The sequence below is a fragment of the Ictalurus punctatus genome, chromosome 18 (genome assembly GCF_001660625.3).
Source record: "Ictalurus punctatus breed USDA103 chromosome 18, Coco_2.0, whole genome shotgun sequence".
NCBI lineage: Eukaryota > Metazoa > Chordata > Actinopteri > Siluriformes > Ictaluridae > Ictalurus > Ictalurus punctatus.
In genome coordinates, this window is record NC_030433.2 from 10,688,899 (window position 1) to 10,702,512 (window position 13,614).

A 13,614-nucleotide genomic window follows, 5' to 3' on the forward strand; every position below is an offset into this window, starting at 1 on the left:
ACATGATCAGCGTCTAAACTGCTAGCAGCTGAGAGCAATACAGACTCACATGAAATCCCAGCCAATGACAGAACAGGGAGGAGACATGACAGAAACATAAACAAAACACACGTGTCCCAATGTCATTACAGTCCACAACGGAAAAGCAATACAAAGAGAGCAATACAGACCCACGTGAAATCCCAGCCAATGACAGAACAGGGAGGAGACATGACAGAAACATAAACAAAACACACGTGTCCCAATGTCATTACGGTCCACAACGGAAAAGTTGGTGCTCACGCATTCGCGCTTAGAGCACGCTGCTTCAGGGGGGAATCATGACAATAGCCATTATTGTTTACATTGTGTTAATTGAAGCATGAAAAAATGCTTGTGCGGACTCTGATCTTTCTTTTGTGGGTATTCACAGTAATACAGTGATGAACTTCATCGACATCACTTAAATACTGAAAACTCAGAATATACATTATACATCAATCTCAACTTTAATATTATTAATTATTAATATTATTATATAAATATTAGAGAAATTACTAATGAGATATGTTGAAGAAATTTGATAGTAAATTAACAATGAAATTCACTCAGCTGGGCGTCCACCATTGCTCAAAGCCTATTGGCTGATTTCGGTCATGTGACTGGACTGTGATCATTTTTCCATAGCATGTCTCAATTTTAAATGGAAAATTCTGTAACCCTGATCTTTCTATCATCCAAGTACATTTATGAGATCATTCTTCAGTGCTCAATCAACAGCCGTGGATGCACAACTCCAAAAATACAGTTTTGTGACTGATCTTTTTTCATAGTGGTCTTCAATTGGGTTTGAGATCAACAGCTGAAATTCTGACCTATTGTTTCATATTCATCTTTTGATCTCAAACCCAAATGTCTTCAATGTATAGCAAAAACAATTGGCCTTTCTGTTCTGATACTGTCAGAGGGGATTGTACATATGAAGGCCAACAACAAAATCATTTTGTATATTGTGTTTAACCCCTGTAAACGATGGCAAAAATCCTCACTTGATCTCTGCTGATCAAAAGCCAGCAGAGATCAAGTGAGGATTTTTGCCATCGTTTACAGAAGACTTTTTTGTGTGTTGTTTTTACAAAACCACCCCATCACCCATGTGCATGGCTCACAATGTTCCCAGAGATGAAAATGACTGAACATTCATTAAATATTTAGGTGAACCAATTATACAAAAAGGCGTTTCCTAGGCACAGAAATTCTATTTTATGGCCATAAAATGTGTATAAATTATACTTTTCACATTTTGGTAGAAAATGTGATTAAATTAATTGTAAAGAAGTAACAAAAACTGTGCATCACACATGCTTAGCACAGAAATAATTTTATGTGAGTGGTATCTGACAGATATGCACTGGTTAAATGTGCTCTAGTGTACACAGTGTGACTTGCTGCAACAAATGCAATTTAAAATTTTATTCAATTATATAATTGTACTGTTTTCATTAATCTTTTCTAACAAAGTATATTCTTAAATTATGCATTGCCTAAAGCTCAAATTACACATTGTACATAAACTGGGCATTTCTATTATTGCTCATTAGGGATGTACCAAAATGAAAATTCTTGGCCGAAGACAAAGCCGAATATAAGCCGTTTTTTTTTCGTGGTTTTTACATTTATTTTGCCAATTTTTTTCACCACTGCATAAATTAAATAGTCAAAATGTGCTTTTTACTATTTTGTCTTGCTTTTCAAAGAAAAAATCAATTACAAAAACTACAATTTCAAAATATTTAACACTGAACTTTTTTTTTTCCATTCCAGCAGGCATAGGCTACCAACAAGGCACAATATAACTTTAAATAAATAAATTAGTAAAATAAAAATATTTTTTAGGTGGTCATCTTTGAGACCCCCTTGAATAGCCTATGTTAGGCCTATAACTGACTGCTGAAAGAATGTAACACTCTGAAGCCTTCAACAAAAAAGTGCATTGACGAGTGCAAAAAATGGTTATATACGGCTGATTATATTTGGGATATATACTGCTTGTGTCCCTGTACACCTCGTGGAGTATTATAGTATAGTTAGATACGTTATTAATGTTATGTTCCTTGATATATTTAGTTAGTTTAAACTATGGATTAGTTCAATTAGTCTCCGCTGGTTTTTCCGCTCCCAGTCCATAGTACTAGTTCATGTTTCTTGTTTTGTGTTTCGACCCTGTTTTCTGTGACCACGACTTTGATTCCTACTTTGCTCCGTTTATGCCTGTTAGCCGATCGCCTGTCTTGACTACGTTTTTTGGATTACGATTTGGATTTGTCTGCCTGCCCTTAAATAAATACGTCTTTACCTGCACCTGTTTCCGTACTCTACACCCTTAAGTCTCGCAACGTGACAGAATACTCCGGAACAGAAACAAAACAAACGTACATGTCCACAGTAAACAATGTCACGGTTGTCAACACCCGAAGAGCATGCGCTCGCTGACCACTCGTGCACGTAGCTCATGCATGCATGTGCCCCCTCATCTCTCTGAGCGTGCTGCCGGAAGTGGAGGTCGTGACATTCGCGCATCTCACTCTGGTTGTTAGGCTATTTGGTAACATAATCAAGCACGTCATTGTTAGGTTAAATTAATTCAGCCTTTTCACTTATTTTGGTTGCCGAACATTCGGTGCATCCCTATTCCTCATACCACATTTTTATTCATTTCAATTTGTTTGAAAATTATTTATATTCACAATAAATAATTAATTAAGGCATACAATTCAGAAGAATTATATGTTCCAGCCAAAGACACCAGGGCCTTCTGGATTGGTAGAGAGGAAGAAAAGGACACACAGAATATGCTTAGGCTGTTAATCTTAGGTAAAAGCTAAATGGTGGGGTTAAGCAGAACCACTGCCAGTATTGAAAACACATGGCACTCAGTCTGAGATACTAATTAGTTAGGTAGGCAGTTATTTACTAGAACACAGGAATGCAAGGCAGCAAATATGTTGTTTTTCCTTTCTTTACTTGTACATTTTATTTTCTAACTGAACATACACTCACTGTCTACTTTAATAGGAACACCTGTACAACTGCACATTCATGCCGTTATCCAATCAGCCAATCAGCGGCAGCAGCACAATACATATAATCATGAAGATACAGGTCAAGAGATTTTCACACACAACAGTCTAGAGCAGTGGTGTCGAATCGTATCCAGAAAGGGCTGCTGTGTTTGAAAATCTTTGAAATACTCAAACTCATCTGGCACCATCAACCGTGCCCCATTTTTCCCCATTCTGATGTTTGATGTGAGCATTAACTGAATCTCTTGACCTGTATCTGCATGATTTTATGCATTGTGCTGCTGCCAATGCTGCAACTCAGGTGTGGCTTCTGCTTGGTTGGAATGAAAACCAGCACCCACACCTGAGTCAATTGCAGTGACGTGCGGTGAGGTTTGTGGCTGGGGAGGCACGGACTCTTTCAAAGTCAGATTTACAAATATATGAATTCAACAGAGTAGCATAAATTCACCTTTCAACTGGCTGCTTGAACATTGACTACTGGTTATGTTTCATATCCTATATCAGCATTCTTTACACACACATAGGTAAGGTACATATTTGGCCAAAGAAGAACATTAAATTTATAGCGGCTCTGAGTGCGCATTTGGTCTGCACCCTCCGTGTGTTCTTAATTTGCCATCACAATTCCACAATTCATACTCATTCAATACAAATGAAAGTATATACAGTCCATAATAAAAAGGACAAACGTAGTTTTATTCTTTAAAATAACTTAATTTTTTTCATATCTAGTTTTGTATTTTTTTTTATTATTATTTTAAAAAAAGGGCTGGTCTTTTATTTTTGTCGTGGACTATACAGCAGTGTATGCATGGTCTTACCTTTACTCGTCTATTATTACTCACATCATCAAATCCCAAAAACGCCTCCTCACTTCACGTCACATAATGCAAAATGACAGAGAGCTGGGCTTTGTTTGTGAAATCCATTGTCTTGTCTACTTCTACAGAAACAAATAGGGCTGCATTAATCTCCTTTTTTATATAATTTCTAATCACATCACTTATTGCTTCAATTAAATCGTTCTGAATTCTATTTGATAAGCCAGAAAACAGTGGATGTCTCCAAATGTCTAGCTAACCTAACATCTTTCTCAGCCAAAGTATGTAATAGTTCTACATAGTTGCCACGATTAGAAGAGGTCGTACTCTCATCATTAGCACGAAATGCTAATTGCTGTTTGGCTAGAAAGCAAGTTGCATTCATTAGGTCTTTTAAAATCTCTCGGTTTTCTTTTACCTTAGCATTGTGGATGCTAATATTTAGTCTCTGCTGTTCGGAATGTGAGTAGTTGAACTTTCATGTCTGCTGAGGCTTCTTGGTATATTTTTCAAGTCACAAAATCCCGTTGTAGTCCAGACAGTGTCACCCGTTGAGTACAAAAGGCAGGGAAAGTAGAAAAGACGGTTTCTCATAGCACAACCATGGAGCCATTGTTTTCGGTGTACCACTCCGTTTGAAAAGAGTGTGTTATCTTCTGTCCCATCGTTTGAAGCAAATCTTTTAGTTCCGGCATCGGTCTTCCATTATTTATCGCTTCCAGTTTTGAGAAATGTTTTAGCTTTAGTCAGGGCAAAAATAAAAATAAAGAGACTGATGCCGTGCACTTGACTTGTTTAGCTAGCATATTACCCACAATGCCATTTGTCTGTAATACGTGAAGAAGAACAATATCAGAACAAGCCCGTATGCTCTCACACGCCCCCTTCAGTGAGGCAGAGGTACTGGCTGCCTCCCCTCCTGCTTTTTCACTGTGGCGTTATGTCAGATCAGCAGGACTAATATGTTATACACATACGTGAAATACATGACCTAGACTATGGAATGTGAGGACATATAATAAAGGTGTGTACAAACATTACACTGGTGACATACAGAGAGATCAATTGCACGTGCTCAATTTGAGCAAAAAAAAAAAGCAGCTCAACCCAGTTTGTGAGGGATTGCGCAATCCGAGAGGAGGCTCAGCTCGTCGCTGCCTCCCTTTACGTTTTTCCCCGTATTTGAACAGGACAATACACAAATTCAGCGATATTGACTATAAAAATCATTGGACTGATTGGAATCATACAATAATCACAGATTAGTGGACAAATTTTTATTTATTTAGAATCATTATTTGTTTTTTACATTTCATGATGACACAGGGGAGGCACTGGCCGCACGTCACTGGTCAATTGAAAGCCAAGCTCGACTGATTAAATTGGAAATAGGTTGGAATCAGGTGTGGCCCCTGTTTGATTGGAATTTTAAAAAATCTGCACTGACACTGGCCCTTTGCAGATAAGAATGAACTCCCCTGCCCTTGAGTTTACACAGAATAGTGCAAAAAAAAGAAAAACACACCCAGTTTCAGTGACTCTGTGCCCATGATAGCCTCAGATTCTTGTTCTTGGCTGACAGGGGTGGAACTGATGATGTGCTCTTCTACTGTTGTAGCCCATCCACCTTAAGGTTTAATGTGTTGTGTGTTCTGGATGCTTTTCTGCTCACCACAGTTGTAAAGAGTGCTTCTGTGTGAAATTCCCAGGAGATCAGCAGTTTACTCAATACTCAAATCAGCTCATTTGGCACCAGCAACCATTCCATGGTTAAAGTCACAGAGATGATACTTTTTCCCAATTCTGATATATGATTCGAACATTAACGAGCTGCTGAACACCTGAGACACTGCCATCAGGTCTGACGACAAGACAGCCCTCACAGCAAGGGCCAATGGTAAATATAAATGGTCTGCATTTATATAACACTTTTTTAACCTTAACAGTTCTATAAAGTGCGCTACACTGTTTCTCATTCACACATTCACACACACTCACACCAATGGCTGCTTGCGGTTCAGTGCTTGCCCAAGGCCACTTCAGCATGTGGAAACATGTGGTCTGGGAATCTAACCGCCAACCCTACGATTAGTGGACATCCCTCTCTACCACCTGAGCCACTGCCACCCCACTACCAATCTGTCCCGGGCTATCAGAGAGGCAGAGCACAACTACACAGATAGAATTCACAGTCACCTCATAAACACCCATGACACAAGGCATATGTGGCATGGCATTCATGCCATAACAGACTATAAAGCTACAACACTCACTCCCAGATGCACTGCATGATTTCAACACATGGTTCAAAGCACAGAACAACATACTAACGGAGAAGACCACCCCAACTTTCATCGACCAAGTACTTTGTCTGTCTGCAGTAGGTGTCAGGAAAACTCTGTCCAGAGTTAACCCAAGGAAAGCTGCAGGTCCTGACAAAATACAAAGAAATGTCCTGCCTGAATGACTACTGGCCTATTGCCCTAACACCTATAATCATAAAGCAGTCTTCCCACCACACTGGACCCATTTCAGTATGAAATCAAATGAAAACGGCTCAACAGAGGATGCCATATCTGTTACTTTCTACTATATCTTTCCCTGACCCATCTAAACAAAAAAGACAACTATGTAAAGATGCCTGTCATAGACTTCAGTTCAGCATTCAACACAAACATCCCACAACAACTGGTAACAAAGCTGAGCCTGCATGGTCTGACCACCTCCCACTGCAAATGGATCCTGGACTTCCTGAGTGGAAGACCCAGTCCGTCAGGATCTCCACCTCCAGCACCACCACACTGAACACTGGCACCTCCTAGGGCTGCTTGCGCAGTCCACTGCTGTTTACCCTGCTGACTCAAGACTGTGCTACAAAGTTCAGTTCTAATCACATCATCAAGTTTGCTGATGACACTACAGTTGTAGGTCTCATCAGCAACAATGATCAGTCAGCTTACAGAGAGGAGGTGAACCAGCTTGCAGAATGGTGTAGAAACAACAATGATGTTGATAAGACTAAAGAGGTGATTGTCGACTTCAGGAGGACCCAGGTGGACCACTCACCACTGCATGTCAACAGAACAACAGTGGAGAGAGTCAAATGTTTCTTGATGCGCACATGACGGTGACCTCTCTTGGACTCACTGTGTGGTATGGGAACTGCACAGCCTACAACTGCAAGACCCTACATGAATTGTGAGAACAGCTGAAAAGATAATCAGAGCCTTTCTAGCCACCATTGACACCTCATTCAACAACTGCTGCATCCAAAAGACCACCACTATTGGGGACGACCCTTCTCACCCCTTCCATGGACTCTGGAAGAAGGTACAGGAGCATACGTGTCACCACCAGTTTCTTCCCTGAGGCAGTAAAATTACTCAACAATCTGCTGCCTCCCAATGCTCACCTGGACTAATCAAACACCTAACCCAGTATGACTCAATACCACTGCACATTGCCCTTTACATAGCTGCATCAGTCACTTCTATATTATGGAACTCGTTTTGCTGCCAATATTGCTGCTATACTTGTTGCTGCTAGACTACATAACAATTTACAGCCCATGTTCTGTGTATTTATTGTTATGTTCTGTGTATTGGATGTGTTTTGCACTCATCTCACACTGTTGTGTATTTGCACTTTATGTTGTCTTGCGTACTGTTCTGTGTTGCACCATGGTCCTGAAGAAACGATATTTCCTTACAATGTATACAAGCTACAGTACCCTTCAATTATATTGGCACCCTTGGTAAATATGAGGAAATTAAGCTGTGAAAAAATGTTGGGAGTTTTTTTGGTTAATCTTTTGTTTAAAAAATCTTTGTTAAATGTAGGTGTGCAACAATTATTGGCACCCTTTTAGTCAATACTTTGTGCTACCGCCCTTTTCCAAGATTACAGCTCTGTCTTCTCCTATAATGCGTGATGAGGTTGAAGAATACATGGCAAGGGATCTGAGACCATTCCCCCATACAGAATCTTTCCAGATACATTTCAAGGTCCATGCTGGTGGACTCTCCTCTTCAGTTCACCCCACAGGGTTTCTGTGGTTTTCAAGTCAGGGACTGACATGGCCATGGCAGGACCTTGAATTTGTGGTCAGTAAACCATTGTTGTGTTGACTTTAAGCTTTCTACCATAGGCAGTCAGGTTTTCATTTAATATCTCTTGATATTTGATAGTCCATGATGCCATGTATCCTAATAAAATGTCCAGGTCCTCTGGCAGAAAAATAGCCCCAAAACATTAAAGCACCACCACCATATTTAACCATGGGCATGAGGTACTTTTCCATATGGTTACCTCTCTGTGTGCAGCAAAACCACCTCTGGTGTTTATTGTCAAAAAGCTCTATTTTGGTTTCATCTGACTATAAAACCTGATACCATTTGAAGGTCCAGTAGTGTCTGGCAAACTGAAGATGCTTGAGCTTCTTTCTCGATGACAGTAGAGGCTTTTTATTGAAACCCTTCCAAACAACTTGTGGTGATGTCTATGACTTTGGGTTGTAGTTTTGGAGAATTTTTTACCCCAAGACACAACTAACTTCTGCAATTCCCCAGCTGTGATCCTTGGAGATTTTTTGGCCACTTGAACCATCCTTTTTTCACGGTGCATTGAGACAATATAGACATGCATCCAATTCCAGGTTGATTAAAAAAAATTGCTGCACATCACAGCTATATTCCTTGGTCTTACCCATTCTTATGAATTATTAAGGAAATTTGGCCTATGTGTTACCTCACATTTATACCCCTGTGTAACAGGAAGTCATGGTTCAAAATATATTTAACAAATATATATTTTTGATAAACCTGTGCTGTGTTTGCAATTGTTTGATATCCATGAGAGCAGAGAATTTTTAAATGATAAAGACAATTTTTTACAGCCTTCTTTGCTCATACTTAACAAGGTTGCCAATATTTGTGGAGGGCACTGTATATAGAGGAATGACAATAAAAACCCACTTGACTTGAACTGAAGCTCTTGATCTGTATCTGCATGATCTTATGCATTGTACTGCTGCCACATGATTGGCTGATAGGATAACGGCATGAATGTGTAAATGTGTTCCTATTAAAGTGGATGGTGAGTGTATACAGAGAGATCAGTGAGCTGCTGTTTACATTAGGTTACTGTTTCTGAAACAAATAAACTAAATACTAATTAGCCATGAATGTTGGCCACAGAAGCCATGGCATGATGACCTTTTAACTGATAGAAAGCGTTGGTCATGGCTTCTGTGAGGCCACTATAACCAAAAGAGTTTCTGAAAATATATTTTTGGTGTAGCTTAGTCTTTCCAGTATTGCACTATAGTGGCATAAACATGACAACAGACCTTCATTACATTACTCAATGGAGGAATTCACATTTCTCATCACTTAGAGTAGACTGTTGGGTAGTAAAACCCTTATTCAAAGACCAGCACTAGTCTTTATTTAAAGACTGCATGCCAGTCATTTGTTATCTGTAAACACAATGTCCTCCTGGAATAGAGGAGACTAAGCAGGCAGGGTCACACTCTGTCTGTATTATGAACTGTGTGTTTCTAAAGTATACATGGACTGCACTTTTCTACCCCGAGGCATTTGTCATCCTACACCAACTGACACAGCGGACATTTCTGGCCAGTATACGTAGAACTAGTGGGAGTGTCAGATGTTGTGAAGGGACTATTGTAAATGCTTTTATCCAACATAGCTAATGGTAATTATCCAATTATCAAACCCACTTGGAATTATTGTATATTTTGGTTTCGCTTTATTACTGTGTTGTAATTTCACACCCCCAGGATATTTCAGTGACTGTATTTGAAAGGTATGAACAGAAATGTTAAAAACAACAACAACAACAGGGAACTAATATTATATCATCATTGACACTTTGATGATTCTACAATTTTACCCTCTCATAGAAAAAGACAGAAAAAAGCATCCAGTGCAAAAAAATTTGTTATGCACTCACTGATTAACAGATAATTACCTTTTGGCAGATTTAGTTCAAATTAAGTTCAATGCTGAAGTTGCAGGGGCAGAAATTATGATGATTAATTACTAAAGCCTGTGTGAAAGATATAACAAGGGTTTAGTTTTCTTTTTTGTTCAGCCAGCTAAATCCAATTTGTTGCAGTGAACTGATGCAAAATGATTCTTAAAATAGATTCTTAAAATTTTGTGCTGTACTGCACTGATAAACATACAGCCATCATTAGGCAATATTGATTGATTGAATTCATTGCAAATTGACAGAAGATGCCTAGTCTATCCCATGTCCTCCCATCAATTTGTGGCTTCAGGCTTTCTGGTCTTTAGAGAGTGCTGCCTTGGGAGATTCATTGTACATTGTTAATGACCAGTTGAGAGATGAGTGCAGCACTGAATTGAGTTTGTCTCCTTTGAAAAGGTTGCTGTTGTGAGAGAGGTTACCTGTCCCTATAGGCCTTGAATAAAATAGTCTGGATTGGAGTAACAAACACATACAGCATACACAGCTGTTGCTCGGTTTGGATATGAGGATAGTGCAGTACAGCTAGAGCTAAAATTGGACCAGGCATAACATCAATGCATTTGTTCTTGATGTACCAATTTGTGCTGTGGGTTGCATAAATTCAGTGCTGCAATGTTAGCTGCTTTTATATCTAAAAGTCTTGTTTTAACCTAATTGCAACCTAATCAGTGCAACTCACTTGATATGTTGGTGCAATTTACTAAATGCTGTAAGTTGATCCAGAATGAAATATTCACTAAAAGCAAGATTAACAGATCCACATTTACATACTGCAGGGGAAATGCATATTGAGCCTTAGGCTGAAACAACACGTTTAACATTTTCTCAGACATGATTGTGCATGTGAACTCACCCAAAAACATTAGCTTTACATGGTTCACCTCTTTGGATTTTCAGCGCAGTTCTGAAGAGGATGAGTTTGGATTTCCAGTTTGGCTTGTTCGTTCCAAAAGGGAAACATGCGGTGTGAGTGGGTTCAAGCCCAACTCAGTGAATCCATCAGACTCCATCAAGGTACGAATACTTCTACTTAAAGCTCATCATATTTCTCCCTGTAAATGAGGAAGCCCTCCGTGACGGCCAGCAACAGAAAGCACTCCATTCACCCCCACACCTCTCCACCACTAAAGAGCAAATGTGGAATTACACAGTCAAAAAAGAAAAAGGATGAAAAAAATCCACAAAAAATTACTTGGGTTAAAGGGAAGGAGTATCCTTCTTCATAGTGGTGGCCATTCTGAGCTGCTCTTGCCATTTTCTTTCGTTCCATGTTCTCCTGTTTCATAGCCACCGTGTCTGGTGTGCACTTGCCTTGGTTGTCATGGTTGCCAGATTTAGTGTGTTCTCCATAGCTCTACCTCTTTCTTCCTCTTTGTCTCTCTGTCTCCCTGTTTCTTTTTCCTTGTCTCATACTGTTCCTTCTGGTTGTTCACTGATTTCTCGCTTTTTCTCTCCTCAGCTCGATCCCCTCCTTCTACTTTCTTTCCCTCCCCTATTCTGTCTCCCCTCCCTCTCTGCAGCATCCCTCAGTACCCCCCTCTCTGTCCTCTCACCTCCCTTCTCCACGTTCAGTTGTTTTTGCCCATCTTGTTAGCATGTCTTCTCCCTACTTCTTTAAAGCCTTTTTTTTAAACGTAACAGCAACTGGTCTTTATTTCGGCTGGGGTGCTACCGGCATTAAACATGCACAGGAGAGGCTGCCTCCTCAAACTCAACCCTAATTCTCTGACTGACATCCTCTTATTGTGCTGTGAACAGGGCTGGTGCAGTCATTTTTATGGTAGTTGTAATTGTATTTCATATGGGTGAGAATGTATGCAGATTTCTTTCCCTCTACGCTTCCTTGCAGTGGGAATGATGATTTCTACCTATCAACTCAGCTCTCTTGGAAAATAAAACAGACATGTAGCATTCATTTGTTCATATAGCTAGGCTGGAGCACACTGTGAATCAAAGAGCAACACATTTGTGCTTTTGTGTGCGTGCTTCTTCTGCTGCTGTTACACTTGCAAACAGAACAGCTGCCCTGGGATACACCCACCTTCAAAAACACACACACACACACACACACACACACACACACACACACACACACACACACACTCACACACACACACACACACACACACACACACACACACACACACACACACACATCAGATCAGATCATAACACTTCTCTCCAGACACAGTAGCAGTCAGCAGATAAGTGGCATTGTAGCGTCTCTCTGCTGCATTATTTAAGTGTGATGCTGTTTTCTGTTACAACCATAGGTTTGCAGTAGTTGCTTAATGGTTAACATGTTGGACTACTGATCAGAAGGTTGTTACTTCAAAACCTCAACTGCTCAGCTGTATAAATGAGATAAATGTAAGGTGCTCTGGATAAGGGTGTCTGCCAAATGCTGTAAATGCAAATCATCTGCAAACAGTAGAGCAAGTAAATTTTGTTTTACTATGTCATTCCTCCTATTAAATGATAACTTTAATAATCCTCAGTTCTTGTACAATTAACATGTGTAACACATAGATAAAACATTTGTTGAATTTTATTAGATGACTTGCAGCCCAGATGTTCACTAAATAGCTCATTAACTCTCTAGTGTACTCCTGAAGATTCAGAAGTTCTCCCATTTTCAGGATGAAGTTAGAATTTCTCAAATGCTCTTTGCTTCCTAAGAGGCTATGGATGATCTTGTTAAATGGAAGTGAACACCCTTTTTTTTTCAGAAAGTCAAGCATGGCAGTGTTACATTCTCTAACAGGTTGTTGTTGTTTTGTCATTTGGCAATTTAGAATGCATGAATCATTTAAATGTTTCTGCCACACTAATGACCCCTTTGGACACAAAGTAACTGTGTTGATGAGTGCTGGACTCATTGAAGGACCTTTTGCTAAATGGCAAGGATTTCACATCAGAAAGATACTAACCATTCACAGATTTATACATGCATTTAAAGAGTTCAAAGCATTTATGAAGACCATTGTCAACAGTGGAAAATGTTGTTCCTAAAAAGAAGCATATGCACTCACTACACTGTAAACCCAGATAAGTTGATTGTACTTAAAAATTTGAGGAAAGTGGTTGCCTTAAAAAAATTAAGTTATGTTTACTCGATAACTTAACTGAACTTAACTTTATATATATATATATATATATATATATATATATATATATATATATATATATATATATACACACACACACACACACACACACACACACACGAGGGGAAATAGATATTGGATGCATCAACATTTGTTTCAGTAAATGTATTTCCAATGACGCTATTCACATGAAATGTTCACTAGACATCAACATCATTATTGTACCACTGTATATATAAATAAAATAAATGTCAAATTGCAAATAAGCACTGAATCAAACCACAAAATCAGTGCCAATATCATAAAAGATGCACTTCAAGATTACATATTAACCACTTGCTAGTGGAATAGTAGTATAACGACTGGGAGGCCTGTTTTACACTGTTAGCTAATTTTTCAAAGATTAAATTTTGGGTGCCAGCATACCTCCTAGGTTGAGCAATACCTGCTGAATAAAGCGGGAACTGTTTTTCATACACTTAGGATAGTCCAGGTTAGGGTTGTCACGATACCTGAATTCTAGTATTTGGTACCGATACCACCAAAAGTACACAATACTCGATACCACGGTGTGGTATAAAAATAAAATTAAATAAATTAGATTAC

General features: G+C 39.2%; 1 protein-coding gene across 1 annotated transcript in view; it reads right to left on the reverse strand.

Annotated features, from left to right (window-relative positions):
- Positions 1 to 11,365, reverse strand: part of trpc5a (transient receptor potential cation channel, subfamily C, member 5a) — a 127,569-nt gene extending 116,204 nt beyond the window's left edge. Inside the window, exon 1 of the mRNA XM_053687897.1 lies at positions 10,755 to 11,365. The gene's annotated coding sequence lies outside the window, so the exon portion shown is untranslated. The remainder of the gene's footprint in view (positions 1 to 10,754) is intronic.
- Between the last annotated feature and the right edge of the window lie 2,249 nt (positions 11,366 to 13,614).